Here is a 16621-nt window from a genome sequence, read left to right as displayed (position 1 = left end):
TATAAACCCCAACTGTCAGAATGAACACAATTCAGTCCGGGATGTGAATGAATAACAGCAGGTTCCAACCCCTGCAGTCACTTGTGAACTCGCTGATGTCTCAGCAGGTTGCCTGACAGAGAGAATCCCTTGCCACACTCATAGCAGGTGAATGGCCTCTCCCCAGTGTGAACTCGCTGGTGTGTCTGCAGGTAGGATGATGTAGTGAATCCCTTTCCACACTCGGAGCAGGTGAGCGGCCTCTCCCCAGTGTGAAATCGCTGGTGTTTCAGCAGGTGGGATGATGTTGTGAATCCCTTCCCACATTCAGAGCAGCTAAACGGCCTCTCCCCAGTGTGAAATCGCTGGTGTCTCAGCAGGTTGGATGATGTAGTGACTCCCTTCCCATATTCAGAGCCGGTGAACGGCCTCTCCCCAGTGTGAACACGCTGGTGTGTCAGCAGGTGGGATAACTGAGTGAATACCTTCCCACATTCAGAGTAGCTGAACGGCCTGTCCCCAGTGTGAACTCGCTGGTGTGTCAGCAGGTTGGATGATGTAATGAATCCCTTCCCACATTTAGAACAGCTGAACGGCTTCTCCCCAGTGTGAACTCGCTGGTGTCTCATCAGTTGCACTTTGCTTTTAAAACTCTTCTCACAATCAGAAGATTTACAAGGTCTCTCCTCATTATGAACTCGCTGGTGTGTCAGCAGGTTGGATGATGTAGTGAATCCCTTCCCACAGTCGGAGCAGTTGAATGGTCTCTCCCCAGTGTGACTGCACTTTTGTCTCTCCATGTTGGATAACTGAGTGAATCCCTTGCCACAGTTGGAGCAGGTGAACGGTCTCTCCCCGGTGTGAATTCGCCGATGTATTTCCAGCTGGGACGGGGAGTTGAATCGTTTCCCACAGTCCCCACATTTACACGGTTTCTCCCCAGTGTGACTGCACTTGTGTCTCTCCAGTTTTGATGATTGGCTGAAGCCTTGTCCAAACACAGAGCACGCGAACCGTTTCTCCCCTCTGTGAACGGTGCCTTCTGCTTCCATGGTCAAAAGCTGATGATATTCCAGTCCCGATGTAGCGAGTGACTGTCAGATCTTGAGGTGATGTTTGGTTTGAGCTTCCAGTCTACAAATCCTCCCCTTTTAACATCCTGTAAAGTGAATTTCAAACAGGAAAAGGGAGTGTGAGAGAGAACCTACAAAAACACAAAGGCAGATTGTGAAATTGAGCTTAATGTATCTGGTCATTTGTGGGGCCGGCACGAGAAATAAGTGACCATGAAAGCTGCCAGATTGTCGTAAAAACACATCTGGGCCAATACTCTCCTTCAGGGAAGGGAATCCACCTCACTCGACAGGCCCACATTGGAAATTGTTGGTCCCACTGGGCCCAGAATTACTGGGGGTGAAACCCAGCAGCTTCTCCCCCTCTCCATCCAGCTCAATTTGATGCAACAAACACAGCCACACAGGAGGCCTGTGAGTGGGTTCCACATCCAGCGCCCACCTGATAGAGCGGCTGGGAATTGCTGGGCTTGTTATATAAATGTAAGTTGTTGTTTTCCTGGTGTGGAAGAGGTGGTGCCCCCGGGGGTTGCTGGTGCTGGGCCCGGTGGCTCTGACTCAGGCCCCGAGAGCCGCACGCGGTGTTACCCGGTGACTGAGAGCCACACTCGGTGTTGCCCGGGGACTGAGAGCCGCACTCGGTGTTGCCCGGGGACTGACAGCTACACTCGGTGTTGCCCGGGGACCGAGAGCCACACTCGGTTTTGCCGGGGACCGAGAAGCACACTCGGTGTCGCCCGGGGACCGAGAGCCGCACTCTGCGTTGCCCGGGGACTGAGAGCCGTACTCGGTGTTGCCCGGGGACCGAGAGCCGCACTCGATGTTGCCCGGGGACTGAGAGCCGCGCTCGGTGTTGCCCGGGGCCCGAGAGGCGCACTCGGTGTTGCCCGGGGAATGAGACCCACACACGGTGTTGCCAGGGGATTGAGAGCCACACTCGGTGTTGTCCGGGGACGGAGAGCCTTGCTCGGTGTTGCCCTGCGCCCGAGAGCCACACTCGGTGTTGCCCGGGGATTGAGAGCCACACTCGATGTTGCCCGGGGACTGAGAGCCACACTCGGTGTTGCCCGGCTACTGATAGCCATGCTCGGTGTTGCCCGGGGACTGAGAGCCGCGCTCGGTTTTGCCCGGGGCCCGAGAGCCACACTCGGTGTTTCCCGGGGACTGAGAGCCACACTCTGTGGTGCCCGGGGACTGAGAGCCACACTCGGTTTTGCCAGGGGACTGAGAGCCACATTCGGTGTTGCCCGTGGACTGAGAGCCGCGCATGGCGTTGCCCGGGGCCCGAGAGCCGCGCTCGGTGTTGCCCGGGGCCCGAGAACCGCACTCGGTGGTGCCCGGGGACTGAGAGCCACACTCGGTGTTGCCCGGGGACTGAGAGCCACATTCGGTGTTGCCCGGGGACGGAGAGCCACACTCGGTGTTGTCTGGCGACTGAGAGCCGCACTCGGTGTTGTCCGGGTTCTGAGAGCCACTCTCGGTGTTGTCCGGGGACTGAGAGCCACACTCGGTGTTGCCCGGGGACTGAGGGCCGCACTAGGTGTTGCCCGGGGCCCGAGAGGCGCACTCGGTGTTGCCCGGGGAATGAGACCCACACTCGGTGTTGCCAGGGGATTGAGAGCCACACTCGGTGTTGTCCGGGGACGGAGAGCCTCGCTCGGTGTTGCCCTGCGCCCAAGAGCCACACTCGGTGTTGCCCAGGGACTGAGAGCCAAACTCGATGTTGCCCGGGGACTGAGAGCCACACTCGGTGTTGCCCAGCTACTGATTGCCACGCTCGGTGTTGCCCCGGGACTGAGAGCCGAGCTCGGTTTTGCCCGGGGCCCGAGAGCCACACTCGGTGTTGCCCGGGGACTGAGAGCCACACTCGGTGGTGCCCGGGAACTGAGAGCCACACTCGGTGTTGCCCGGGGACTGAGAGGCACATTCCGTGTTGCCCGAGGACTGAGAGCCGCGCACGGCGTTGCCCGGGGCCCGAGAGCCGCGCTCGGTGTTGCCCGGGGCCCGAGAGCCGCACTCGGTGTTGCCCGGGGTCTGCGAGCCACACTCGGTGTTGCCCGGGGACGGAGAGCCACACTCGGTGTTCCTAGGGGCCTGAGAGCCACACTCGGTGTTGTCCGGCGACTGAGAGCCACACTCGGTGTTGCCCGGGTTCTGAGAGCCACTCTCGGTGTTGCCCGGGGAGGGAGAGCCACACCCGGTGTTGCCCGGGGCCTGAGAGCCGCACTCGGTGTTGTCCGGGGACTGAGAGCCGCACTCGGTGTTGCCCGGGGACTGAGGGCCGCACTCGGTGTTGTCCGGGGACTGAGAGCCACACTTGGTGTTGCCCGGGGACTGAGGGCCGCACTCGGTGTTGTCCGGGGATTGAGAGCCACACTCGGAGTTGGCCGGGGAGCCGAGAGCCGCTCTCGGTGTTGCCCGGGGGCCGAGAGCCGCACTCGGTGTTGACCGGGGACTGAGAGCCACACTCGGCGTTGCCCGGGGACTGAGCGCCGCACTCGGTGCTGCCCGGGGACTGAGAGCCACACTCGGTGGTGCCCGGTGACTGAGAGCTGCACTAGGTTAAAAATGAGGCAGACAAAAAGCAGGAAACTATAGACCAGTTCGCCTAACATCTGTGGTTGGGAAAATGTTGAAGAGTTCATTCTTAAAGAAGCAGTAGCACGACATTTGGAAAAGCATAATTCGGTCAGGCAGTCAGCATGGATTTATGAAGGAGAAGTTCAGTTTGATAAATTTGCTGGAATTCTTTTAGCATGTAACGAACACGTTGGATAAAGTGGGTGTGGTGTAATTGGAATGCCAGAAGCCATTTGACAAGGTGCCACATAAAAGATTACTGCACAAGATAAAAATTCACGGTGCTGGGGCTAATATATTAGCATGGATAGAGGATTGGCTAACTAACAGAAAACAGAGAGTTGGGGCAAATGGTTCATTCTTGGGTTGGCAATCAGTAACTAGTGGAGTGCCGCAGGGATCAGTGCTGGGACCCCAACTATTTACAATCCAAAATAACGATTTGGAAGAAGGGATCGACTGTAACGTAGCCAAGTTTGCTGGCGATATAAAGATGGGAGGAAAAGCAATGTGTGGGGAGTACACAAATAATCTGTAAAAGGACACAGATAGGCGAAGTGAGTGGGCAAAAATTTGGCAGATAGAGTATAATGTTGCAAAATGTGAGGTCATGCATTATGGCAGAAAAAAAATCAAAGAGCAAGTTATTATTTAAATGGAGAAAGATTGCAATGTGCTGCAGTACAGCGGGACTTGGGGAAACTTGTGCACGAAACACAAAAGGTTAATATGCAGGTACAGCAAGTGATCAGGAAGGCCAACTGAATCTTGGCCTTTATTGCAAAGGGGCTGGAGTATAAAAGCAGGGAGGTCTTGCTACAGTTATACAAGTTATTGGTGAGGCCACACCTGGAATACTGCGTCTCGTTTTGGTTTCCATATTTATGTAAGGATATACTTGCTTTGGAGGAAGTTGAGAGAAGGTTCACTAGGTTGATTCCTGAGATGAGTGGTTGACTTATGAGAAAAGATTGAGGAGGTTGGGCCTCTACTCATTGAATTGAGAAAAACGAATGAGAGGTGATTTATCGAAACGTATAAGATAATGAGGGGGCTTGACAAGGTGGATGCAGAGAGGATTTTTCACTGATTGGGGAGACTAGAACTTGGGGGCATAATCTTAGAATAAGGGGCCGCCCATTTAAAACTGAGATGAGGAGGAATTTCTTCTCTCAGAGGGTTATGAACCTGTGGAATTCGCTGCCTCATAGAGCTGTGTAAGCTGGGACATCGAATATATTTAAGACAGAGATAGACATTGTCTTAACTGATAAGGGAATAAGGGGTTATGGGGAGCGTGCAGGGAAGTGGACCTGAGTCCATGATCGGATCAGCCATGATCATATTAAATGGTGGAGCAGGCTCGAGTGGCCGTATGCCCTACTCCTGCTCCTATTTCTTCTGTTCTTATTTTCTTATATAGTGGATGTCTGGTATGGGAGTGTGGATTTGATTCTGCATCTGTCCATCTCTCGTATGTGAATGAGGGTTTTACTCTGCATGTTAGTTTCTGATACGAGAGCATGGATTTTATCCTGTACCTGTCAATTTCTGGTAATTGCCTGTGGGTTTCATTCTGTATCAAAAAGGGCCACATTACAACATAATTCTAAAAGGACAAAGAGTGTTTATAAAAACAAGCCTGAAAGCTCTGAGTCTCAAAGCGAGAAGCATTCGTAACAAGGTGGACAAATTAACTGCAGAGATAGCTGTTAGCGGATATGATGTAATTGAGATTACAGAGACATGGCTCCAGAGTAACCAAGCTGGTAACATAACATCCAGGGGTATTTAATATTCAGGAAGAATAGCCAGAAAGGAAAAGGAGGTGGGGTAGTGTTCATGGTTAAAGAGGAGGTTAATGCAACAGTAAGGAAGGACATTGGCTGGGATAATGTGGAACCTATATGGGTCGAGCTGCGAAACACAAAAGGGCAGAAAACGTTAATTGGAGTTGTGTGCAAACCACCAAACAGTAGTAGGGAGGTCGGGGATGGAATCAAACAGGAAATTAGGTATGCGTGCAATAAGGGTACAGCAGTTATCATCGGTTACCTTAACCTAGATATTGATTGGGCTCACCAAACTTGTCGCAATACTGTGGAGGAGGATTTCCTGGAGTGTATAAGATATGATTTTCTAGACCAATATGTCGAGGAACCAACTGGAGAGCAGGCCATCCTTGACTGGGTCTTCTGTAACGAGAGAGTATTGATTAGCAATCTGGTCATGCGTGGCCCCTTGGGGAAAAGTGACCATCATATGGTAGAATTCTTCATTAAGCTGGAGAGCGACACGGTTAACTCAGAGACTAGGGTCCTGAACTTAAAGGAAACTTCAATGGTATGATACGTGATTTGGCTAGGATAAACTGGCGAATGATACTTAAAGGCTTTGCGGTGGATAGGCAATGGCAGACATTTAAAGATCACATGGATGAATTACAACTATTGTACATCCCTGTCTGGCGTAAAAATAAAACCTGAAAGGTGGCTCAACCATGGCTAACAAGGGAAATTAGGGACAGTGTTAAATCCAAGGAAGAGGCATATAAATTGGCCAGAAAAAGATGCAAACCTGAAGACTGGGAGAAATTTAGAATTCAGCAGAGGAGGACAAAGTGTCTAATTAGGAGGGGGAAAATACAGTATGAGAATAAGCTTGCAGGGAACATTAAAAACTGACTGCAAAAGCTTCTAAAGATATGTGAAGAATAAAAGATTCATGAAGACAAATGTGGTCCCTTGCAGTCAGAATCAGATGAATTCATAATGGGGAACAAGGAAATGACAGACCAATTGAACAAATACTTTGGTTCTGTCTTCACTAAGGAAGACACGAATAATCTCCCGAAATTACTAAGGGACCGAGGATCTAACGGGAAGGAGGAACTGAGGGAAATACTTATTCGTCAGGAAATTGTTGTAGGGAAACTGATGGGACTGAAGGCCGATAAATCCCCAGGGCCTGATAGTCTGCATCCCAGAGTAGTTAAAGAAGTGGCCCTAGAAATAGTCGATGCATTGGTGGTCATTTTCCGGAATTTCATGGACTATGGATCAGTACCTATGTATTGGACGGTAGCTAATGTAACCCCACTTTTTAAAGAAAGGAGGGGGAGAGAAAGCAGGGAATTATAGACCGGTTTGCATGACATCGGTGGTGGGGAAAATGCTTGAAGCAATTATTAAAGATGTAATAGCAGATCATTTGGAAAGTAGTGACAGGATTGGTCCAAGTCAGCATGGATTTATGAAAGGGAATTCATGCTTGACAAATCTTCGAGAGTATTTTGAGGATGTAACTAGTGGAGTGGATAAGGGAGAACCAGTGGGGATGTGGTGTATTTGGAATTTCAAAAGAATTTTGACAAGGTCCCACACAAGAGATTCGTGTGCAAAGGTAAAGCACATGGTATTGGGGGTAATGTATTGACGTGGATAGAGAACCGGTTGGAAGACAGGAAGAAAAGAGTAGGAATAAACGGGTCTTTTTCAGAATGGCAGGCAGTGACTAGTGGGGTGCTGCAAGGTTCAGGTCATTGATCCCAACTAATTAAAATATATGTTAATGATTTAGACGATGGAATTCAAGGTAATATCTCCAAGTTTGCAGATGATACTAAGCTGGGTGGCAGTGTGAGCTGTGAGTAGGATGCTAAGAGGCTGCAGGGTGACTTGGACAGGTGAGGTGAATGGGCAATTTCATAGCAGATGCAGTATAATGTGGATAAATGTGAGGTTATCCACTTTGGTGGCAAAAACAGGAAGGCAGATTATATGAATGGTGATAGATTAGTAGAATGGGAGGTGCAAAGAGACCTGGGTGTCATGGTACATCAGTCACTGAAGGTAGGCATGCAGGTCCAGCAGGCAGTAAGGAAAGCAACTGGCATGCTGGCCTTCATAGCGAGGGGATTTGAGCAGGGAAGTCTTACTGTAGTTGTACAGGGCCGTGGTGAGACCACACCTTCAGTATTGTGTGCAGTCTTGGTCTATTAATCTGACCAAGGACGTGCTTGCTATTGAGGGAGTGCAGCGAAGGTTCACCAGAGTAATTCCCGGGATGGCAGGACTGACATTTGAAGAAAGACTGGATCAGCTAGGCTTACACTCACTGGAATTTAGAAAAATGAGAGGGGATCTCATAGAAACATCTAATATTATGACGGGACTGGACAGGTTAGAGGCAGGAAGAATGTTCCTGATGTTGGGGAAGTCCAGAATCAGGGTCACAGAGTAAAAGATAAGGGGTAAGCCATATCGGATAGAAATGAGGAGAAACTTTTTCACCCAGAGAGTGGTAAACCTGTGCAGTTCTCTACCACAGAAAGTTGTGGAGTCCAGTTCTTTGTATATATTCAACAGGGAGTTAGATGTGGCCCTTACGGCTTAGGGGATCAGGGTGTATAGAGAGAAAGCGCGACTGAGGTACTGAAGTTGCATGATCAGCCATGATCATATTGAATGGTGGTGGAGGCTCGAAGGGCCGAATGGCCTGCTCCTGCACCTATTTTCTATGTTTCTTTCCATTCTTGGTGTGTGAGTGTGTTCTGTGCTGTATCTGTCCATCTATCTTATGCGAATGTCAGCTCCACTCCATACCTGTCATTCTCCAGTATGTAAGTACTATTTTACTGTATACCACCAATTCATGATAGAGTTTTGGTTTTACTTTTATAACTGTCAATTTGTGTTCTGGAGGTGAGTTTTATGCTGAATCTGTCGGCCTCTGGTAAATGAATCTGAGTTTTACTCTGTATCTATCTGTCTCTGCTATGAGTGTGGGCCTTTCTCTGTATCTCTCCCTTTCTGTTATGAGAGCCTGGGTTTTATTCTGTACCCGTCAAGTTCTGATATGTGATTGTGGGCCTTACTCTATACCTGCCAGTTTCTGTTTAATTGTGAGTGGGCTTTCCTTTGTACCTGTCAGTTTCTGGAATGAAAGAGAGATCTTTACCCTGAACCTGTCAATTCCTGGTTCGTGAGTATGGGCATGTCACTGTATGTCAAATTATGTTATGGGAATATGGATTTTACCATGTCAGCCTCTGATATGTGAGTATGGCTTTTATACTGTATCTCTCAGCCTCTGATATGTGAGTCTGGGTTTTATAATGTATCAATCAGTCTCTGATATGTGAGTGTGGGTTTTATACTGTATCTCTTAGTCTCTGATATGTGAGTGTGGGTTTTATACTGTATCACTCAGTCTCTGATATGCAAGTGTGTGTTTTTTCTGCAACTGTCAGGTTTTGGTGTGTGTTGAGATTTAATCTTTGCCTCTCAGTTTCTGCTGTGGTAGTTTGGGTTTAATCTGTATTTGCCAGTCTCTGGTATGTGAACGTGAGAATAAATGTTACTTTTTACCTGTATTTCTCTAATGTGTGAGTGAAGATTTTGCCTTCTGTGTCATTTTTCAGATGTGCGGGTGTGGGTTTTACTCAGCCCCGATCAGTTTCTGCGATGCAAGTTCCAATTTTACTTACTGCCTTTCAGTTTTCCGATATGTGCACATGGGATTTACACTTTACCTGTCACTCTCTGGTATGCAAGTGGGGATTTTAATCTGTTACTGTCACTTTCTTATATGTGGGTTTTTGTTGTATACTGTATCTGTCAGTCTATGGTACGGGAATGTGGGTTTTATTCTGCACCTGTCCTCTTCTGGTATGTTCGGGGGTTTAAATACTAAATCTGTCAGATTCTGAAACACGAATATGGCTTTTGCTCTGTACCCATCAGCTTCTGATATGCGAGTGTAGTTTATACTACCTGTTTGACATTTTTTCTGATCGATGATTGTCTTTTATTCTCTACCTGCCAGTTTCTGGCAAGTGAGTGTGGGTGTTTAATGCACCTGTCAGTGTGAGCTGTTTCAATGGTGAAACAGCATCTGATTCTACTGCTCAATTTGGCGGTAAGATTCACAATTTAACTCTGCCACTTCGGATCAATGTGGGACTGACAGCTTCTGCTGCCTGTGAAAATAGGATTGAGGCCAGTTCTGCTTCTCTGTGCTCTGTGAGTGATAATCTACTTACTGTTTATGTGAGAAGGAGCTGCCTGCACTGTTCCTTGTATTCTGGCTGGAGGAAAGATCACATTTGTTCTGACTGAAGAATTTTGCTATGAGATTAATCATACGAGAACATTATTAGTTCTAAGATATGGATGCGCGGAGAATATGATGTATCTGAGGGAGTGACAATGTATCTCTCAATCATCAGCAACATGGTTCTGGAGAACGCAGCTCACCGAAACAACATAACCCGTCTTTAAAATATCTTCCCCCACACTCCTTTCCTGATGCCTGCAATAGATGCACTTTGTGAAACTCCTCACATCCTCACTATTGGGCTGTGTTTCCACTGCTCACTGCCCAAGAACAACAGACACGTTGAGATTGGAACTGAATCAGGAACATTCACGACTGATTTGGGGAAAGAAAGCTGCAATGATTTGAAACAGCGAGGTGATTTACTTTCTCTGTTACCTTACACTGTCCACGCACAGCCCGAGAATGGACTCTTCCTTCCCCCACTCACATCATGTCCCGGAACTAGATCCTGCTCCACTCTGCCTCTTACACACAGCCCGCAATGGAACTAAACCAGGAACGTTCACGACTGGTTTGGAGAGAGAAAGCAGCAGATTGTAAATAGGTGATTCTGACCATTCTGTCTCTCTTACCCTGGACACACACTGTCCACACACAGCACGAGAATGGCCTCTCCCTTCCCTGATTCACACCATGCACTGACACTGGTTTTTGGTGCAGTCTGCCCCATACACACATCCCCCGACTCCCCCTAAACTGCCCCCGGACTCAATGCCGATCTCTGAGCCCATCTGCAGACATGCTTCCAAAGCGCTGCGCTGCTGTAAGGAGGCTGCTGCTCACTGCCTTACCCCGGGGTCACGGTGTCTCCATTCCCGGCTGTTTCAAACCATCTTCTTCCACTCACTGAGTGAATGGTGATCACAGGCAGGGCTGGGGGAGGGGAGGGCGCATGTGCAATTATGCTCACTTGAAATCGACACAGGAGTCTGGGCTGAACTGCGCATGCGAAGCTCTCTTCAATAATTCAGCCTTTAAAAATCAAAGTGCACTTTTCCCAATTTACTTTTATCAGAATCTGATCAAAGGAACTGGGCCTGGGGGTAAAGGACAGAAAATTATTAAAGCTAGGAGCCTTGTACCTTGGAAATTCTCAATTTGGGATTATTCCATGCAGGGTGTTTCTCTCCATGAGCCCGTCTTCACAAAGCAATTCGGCAGAAACATCAGAGGGACGAGGGAGTCGGAGTGTTTGCTGGGACCGTGCAGGAGTTAATATCTGACAGAAAAAATCAGAGATCAGTTTAATTACAGTAAATCACTCGGTCACTGAGAGTAATACTGAAGTGGATAATCAAGGGGCGAAAGTGAGGGAGTAACTTAATACAATCACTATTCATAATAGAACTCAGAAAAATAAAGGGACTAAAGGCAGACTAGTCACCTTGCCCTGATGGCTTACATCGTAGCGTCTTAAGAGAAGTGGCTGTCGAGATAGTGGACACATTGTTTGTAATCTGCCTAAATTCCCTGGATTCTGGGGCGGTACCAACAGATTGGAAAAGCGAAAATGTAACGCTTCTATTTAAAAAAGGAGGCAGACAATAAGCAGGAAACTATAGACCAGTTAGCCTAACATCTGTCATTGGGAAAGTGCTGGAGAACATTATTAAGGAAGCAGTCGTGGGACATTTGGAAAAGCATGATTCAATCAAACAGAGTCAGTATGGCTTCATGAAATGGAACTCATGTTTGACAAATTTGCTGGAGTTCTTTGAGGATATAATGAGTAGGATGGATAAGGCGGAACCAGTGGATGTGGTGTGTTTGGATTTCCAGAAGGCATTTTATAAGATGGCACAGAAGAGGTTACTGCACGAGATAAAAGCTCACTGGGTTGGGGGCAGTATATTAGCATGGATAGAGGATAGGTTAACTAACAGAAAACCGAGAGTCGGGATAAATTGGTCTTTTTCTGGTTGGCAAATGGTGACTAGTTGGGTGCTGCAGGAATCGGTGCTAGGTCCTCAACTATTTACAATCTATATTAATGACTTGGAGAAAAGGACCGAGTGTAATATAGCCAAGTTTGCTGATGGTACAAAGGTGAGTGAGAAAGCAAGTTGAGGACACAAAAAATCTGCAAAGGGATATAGACAGTTACAATGAGTGGGCAAAAATTTGTCAGATGTAGTATTATATGGGAAAATGTGAGGTTATCCACTTTGGCAAAAATAATAGAAAAGAAAGTTATCATTTAAATGGCGAAAAATTGCAAGTGCTACAGGACAGATTGACTGAGGCTGTTTGTGCATTAAACACAAAACGTTAGTATGCAGGTACAGCAAGTAATCAGGAAGGTAAGTGGAATGTTGGCATTTATTGCAAGGGGAATAGAATATAAAAGCAGAGAAGTCCAGCTATAACTGTACAGGGTATTGGTGAGACCACACCTGGAATACTACATTCAATTTTGGTCTGCATATTTAAGGAAGGATATACTTGCATTGGAGGCTGTTCAGAGGTTAATTCTGGCGATGATGTGGTTGTCTTATGAGAATATGTTGAGAAGGTTGGGCTGATACACTTTGGAATTCAACAGAATAAGAGGTGATCTTATTGAAACATATGATAACGAGGGGACTTGACAAGATGGATCCAGAGAGGATATTGCCACTCATTGAGTAACCTAAAACTAGGTTGCATCGTCTCAGAATAAGGTGTCACCCATTTAAAACTGAGATGAGGAGGAATTTCTTCTCTCAGAGGGTAAATCTGTGGAATTCTCTGTCACCGAGCTGTGGAGGCTGGGTCATTGAATGTATTTAAGGCAGAGATTGAAAGATATTTGAGCGATAAGGGACTAAAGAGTTATGGGGAGCGGGCAGATAAGTGAAGGTGAGTCCATGATCAGATCAGCTATGATCTTATTGAATGGCAGAGCAGGATCCAAGGGCCAAATGATCCACTCCTGCTCCTATTTCTTATATTATTATGTTATTATGAGATAATAACCTGGGACTGTACATGGGGACTCTAACCCTGGGACTGTACCTGGGGACTCTAACCCTGGGACTGTACATGGGGACTCTAACCCTGGGAGTGTACATGGGGACTCTAGCCCTGTGACTGTACATGGGGACTCTAACCCTGGGACTGTATATGGGGACTCTAACCCTGGGACTGTACATGGGGACTCTAACCCTGGGACTGTACATGGGGACTCTAACCCTGGGAGTGAACAGCTCTGGGGCTTACCTGTTACAATTGCCTTGGATGTAACCAGAAGCTTAGCACTGAGCAGCACCTTTAGGAGATTGTGAGAAATCCGAGGTGTCGAGATTAAATAACTGAGCTGTTACTTTACCAAGATGGCCACGCATGCGCTTTGCTGCACACTGAACCAAGATGGCGGAGGACTGGCCCTGCCTTCCTGTACAAAAATGGCCGCCGTTACCTTGGCCTGTGACCGGGAGAAAGCCTCGAGGCTGCATCCGCCGATATTCCGGTTATTATACCGGGCTTCCGGCGGGCTCCAGTTGTTTATGAAGTTTCCCCGCCCACCCGCTGGTCCTTTACTCACCTCCACTCTGCTGAAATTGAGCTGTTTTGCGGAGCTCATTTCACCATCCCTGCTCCGCCATTGCACACACCGCGCATGCTCCGAATAAGCCAGTTTCGGTGCCTGCGCACTCGGTGCCTGAAGTCTGTGGTCGGCAGGAATGCTGGGTAAATAGGAACAGCCATTCAGTGAATGGGACAGGATTTACTGGGCCCCCATTGGCCACTGAACCATGTTCATTCTGGCACTTGGACTTTGTTTCTGCTGCTCTGAATAACCCTGTCCCTGAGCTGGAGATTAATGTTCTGTCTCAATATTGTTTCAAACATCGTGTGTCCAATATTTGATTTCTCCATAACCATCATCATCATCATATGCAGTCCCTGGAAGCGAGGATGACTTGCTTCCACGCGAAAAAAGATTGAGTTCACAGGTGTTTTAATGAAGGACTTGATATTGCAAATCCCGAGCTACATTTTGAACGGTTGAAGCTGGCTGTGTTTGGATTTTTTTAACGTGTGGTGACCGTTGCACTCCAGCCACCACACTGGCTTGACAGAGCTCGGTCTTGCTCCAGTGGCAAGGATTACCCCAGACGACTGGAGACCAGCTCTGCTGCACGGACTGAGCGAACACATGTAAAGCAGTCTGGGCTGGGCCATGCTGCCCCAAGGCCCTTGGCCCTTCTGGGCCCCAGACTCATGCCTCTCCTGGGCCCCGGTCACGTCCTTCTATAATCTCTTTCCGCTCCTTCGCCCCTCCTGCTGTGCCTGCACGCACTGCAGTTAGCGACGTGACTTTGCAGCCGTCACCATCCTACAATAGAATGCCACCGCCGCACACTGCTCCCTCTGATGGCCCCGACCTGCTAATGGTCATGCAGGCAGGGACCATGCCGCTGCACGGGAGATCAATTCATGTTCCCTTCCCTTCCATTTTGGGCCTTTTCTTACTGTAGATTATTTCACTTCTCACGCAGTTCATCTTTTGCCACATCAAATCCCAAGCTTATTTTGTTTGAGCATACGGCTTGTGGTTGTCATACACTGAACCGGCGTGTCTCACTTTACAGACATTTGACGTTCTTTGAAAGAACTATCTTGCTTAAGACTGGAACTCTCTTATTTTCTATATTGTTTAACGATTTTTGAATGCGGTTAACAGATCTCCACACATACTGCATGTGATTGATTTGAATACCTGGTCTTTGTAATTGTCTTTGCTAATTTTTATGGGTTAGTTGATTATAATTACTTCTTACGAACATACGTTGCAGAAATTTTTTGCATCAAAATAATTGTTTAAACACTTCTTTTATCGGGTCTTTAGCTTCCCCACTGATCACTGTTTCCTCTTGTGGGGGGAATCGAGAACTAGGTGGCGAAGTCTGAGCATAAGGGGTCGCCCATTTATAACGCAAATGAAGATGAATTTCTTTTCTCAGAGAATCGTGAATCTTTGAAATTCTCTATCCCAGAGACCAACGGACGCTGGATCATTGAATATATTTAAGTTGCAGATGGACAGATTTTTGAAAGATAGGGAAGTCAAGCGTTATGCAGAGAGAGCAGGGAAGTGGAATTCAGGACAAGATCAGATCAGCCATGATATTATTGAATGACAGAGCGGGCTCAAGGGGTCAGTTGGCCTACTTCTGCACCTATTTCTTATGTTCTTAACATTGATTAGGGGCTGGGTTTAGATGTAGGTTTAGTGGTTAGTGGGTGTGGTTTGTGGCTATGTTTTAGGATTGGGATTAGTGATTGGGATTGTCAATATGATATTGGGCTTAGGATACATTGTTTAACGTAGAAAGCACTATTGGCAATTTAAGTGTCACTGAACTTGCCCTTTTCCATTTCATGTTTTAACCTCTCACAGACGAGTCACAAAACAGCCTCACAATATGTTAATTCAAGGAACCTTCGTTTCTGCGCAAGCCTCATTTCCTCCCTTATTTTACATCTCTACATTTCTCACAGAAAAATCAATTAGTGACATTAGATTTGGGGATTTTGGGACAATAACAGACGGATACAGTTGTTGTGCTGGTTACATTTAATCATCAGCCTGCTTGAAAAGGGCTTCTGACAATAATCTGACACCAGGCCTCACAGTCACCGTCTGATTCCACCGTCATATTTAATTCATTACCCACCTTTCCCCCTAACTAGAGCTGCTTTCAGTGGCATGGCCATTCCCCAAACTGAGGCTCTCTAATTACCGAGCAGAGCATGAACACCGGCACAGACTGGTTAGCCCAAATGGCCCATTTCTGCCCATATATCTGATGTAATTCTATAGTCTCAGTGTAATGGTCCAAGGATTTGGTGCCTCAGTGTTATTGGTCCCTGGATTTGTTGTCACGGTATTAGTAATCCCTCAATTTGGTGTCACGATGTAATTCATCATGGATTTGATGTCTCATTGAAACTGGTCCCTGGATTTGGTGCCTCAGTGTAAGGGTTCCCTGGATTTGATGCCTCAATGTAAGTTGTCGCTGGATTTGGAGTCACAATGTATGTGGTCCCTGGATTTGGTGTCAACAACACCTCATCACTGGGACTGAGGGCAAACCCGCCGCCCAACCACGCATTCAGCACAGAATGATCCCACTCAAATCTATTCCCAATTAACACTGCCAACATTAATTCACCAGAAACAGTCCAGTGCCTGCAAGGAACTGCAACCCCACGTCTAACTTCAGTGAAACACAAAATACAAAACATTTGAAAGGAAAAATAAACCCCATCATAGTTCAACAAAGGCAATTAAAGGGCTGTAAATCCCATTCACTCATACACCTTCTTCACCCCTTCTCTCCACCTCCCCCTCCCCAACTACTCTTTCAACCCAACTACCCAACCCCTCACCCCAACTCCTCTATCATCGCATTTCTCTCAAACCCTCAACCCAACACCTCTTTTACGCCTACTCACCAAACCCTCCTCACCCAACTCCTCTTTTAACCTACAATTTAATTTTTAACATCACTTACACAATTCATCCACACTGGAGGTAAATCTCAGGACTATCTGTGATGGTGAGGTGATCACTGGGCAATAAAATGCAGAGACTGGTGGGAGGCTGCCTATTACCCTCGGTGAGATTTACTCCCCTTTTCCACAGTATACTGCGGACAAGTGGTCACCTTGGTAAAGGAATGGTCAGTGTGACATCACTTTCGAATCAAGAGCACACAAGACAATGGGTCATCAATAAATGGTAAAGGGATTAAACACTCTGCAATTACATTGTAAATAAGAGCAAATAAAATGCTAGAAAATAACTGGCGAAGACAATAGCTTATCTCTGTGGAATTCACTGTCAAAAATTAAGAATGATGTGTTTTGTTTACACACACGCT

The sequence above is a fragment of the Pristiophorus japonicus genome, unplaced genomic scaffold (genome assembly GCF_044704955.1).
Source record: "Pristiophorus japonicus isolate sPriJap1 unplaced genomic scaffold, sPriJap1.hap1 HAP1_SCAFFOLD_168, whole genome shotgun sequence".
Taxonomy (NCBI): domain Eukaryota; kingdom Metazoa; phylum Chordata; class Chondrichthyes; family Pristiophoridae; genus Pristiophorus; species Pristiophorus japonicus.
Note: the sequence above shows the minus strand (reverse complement) of the source record.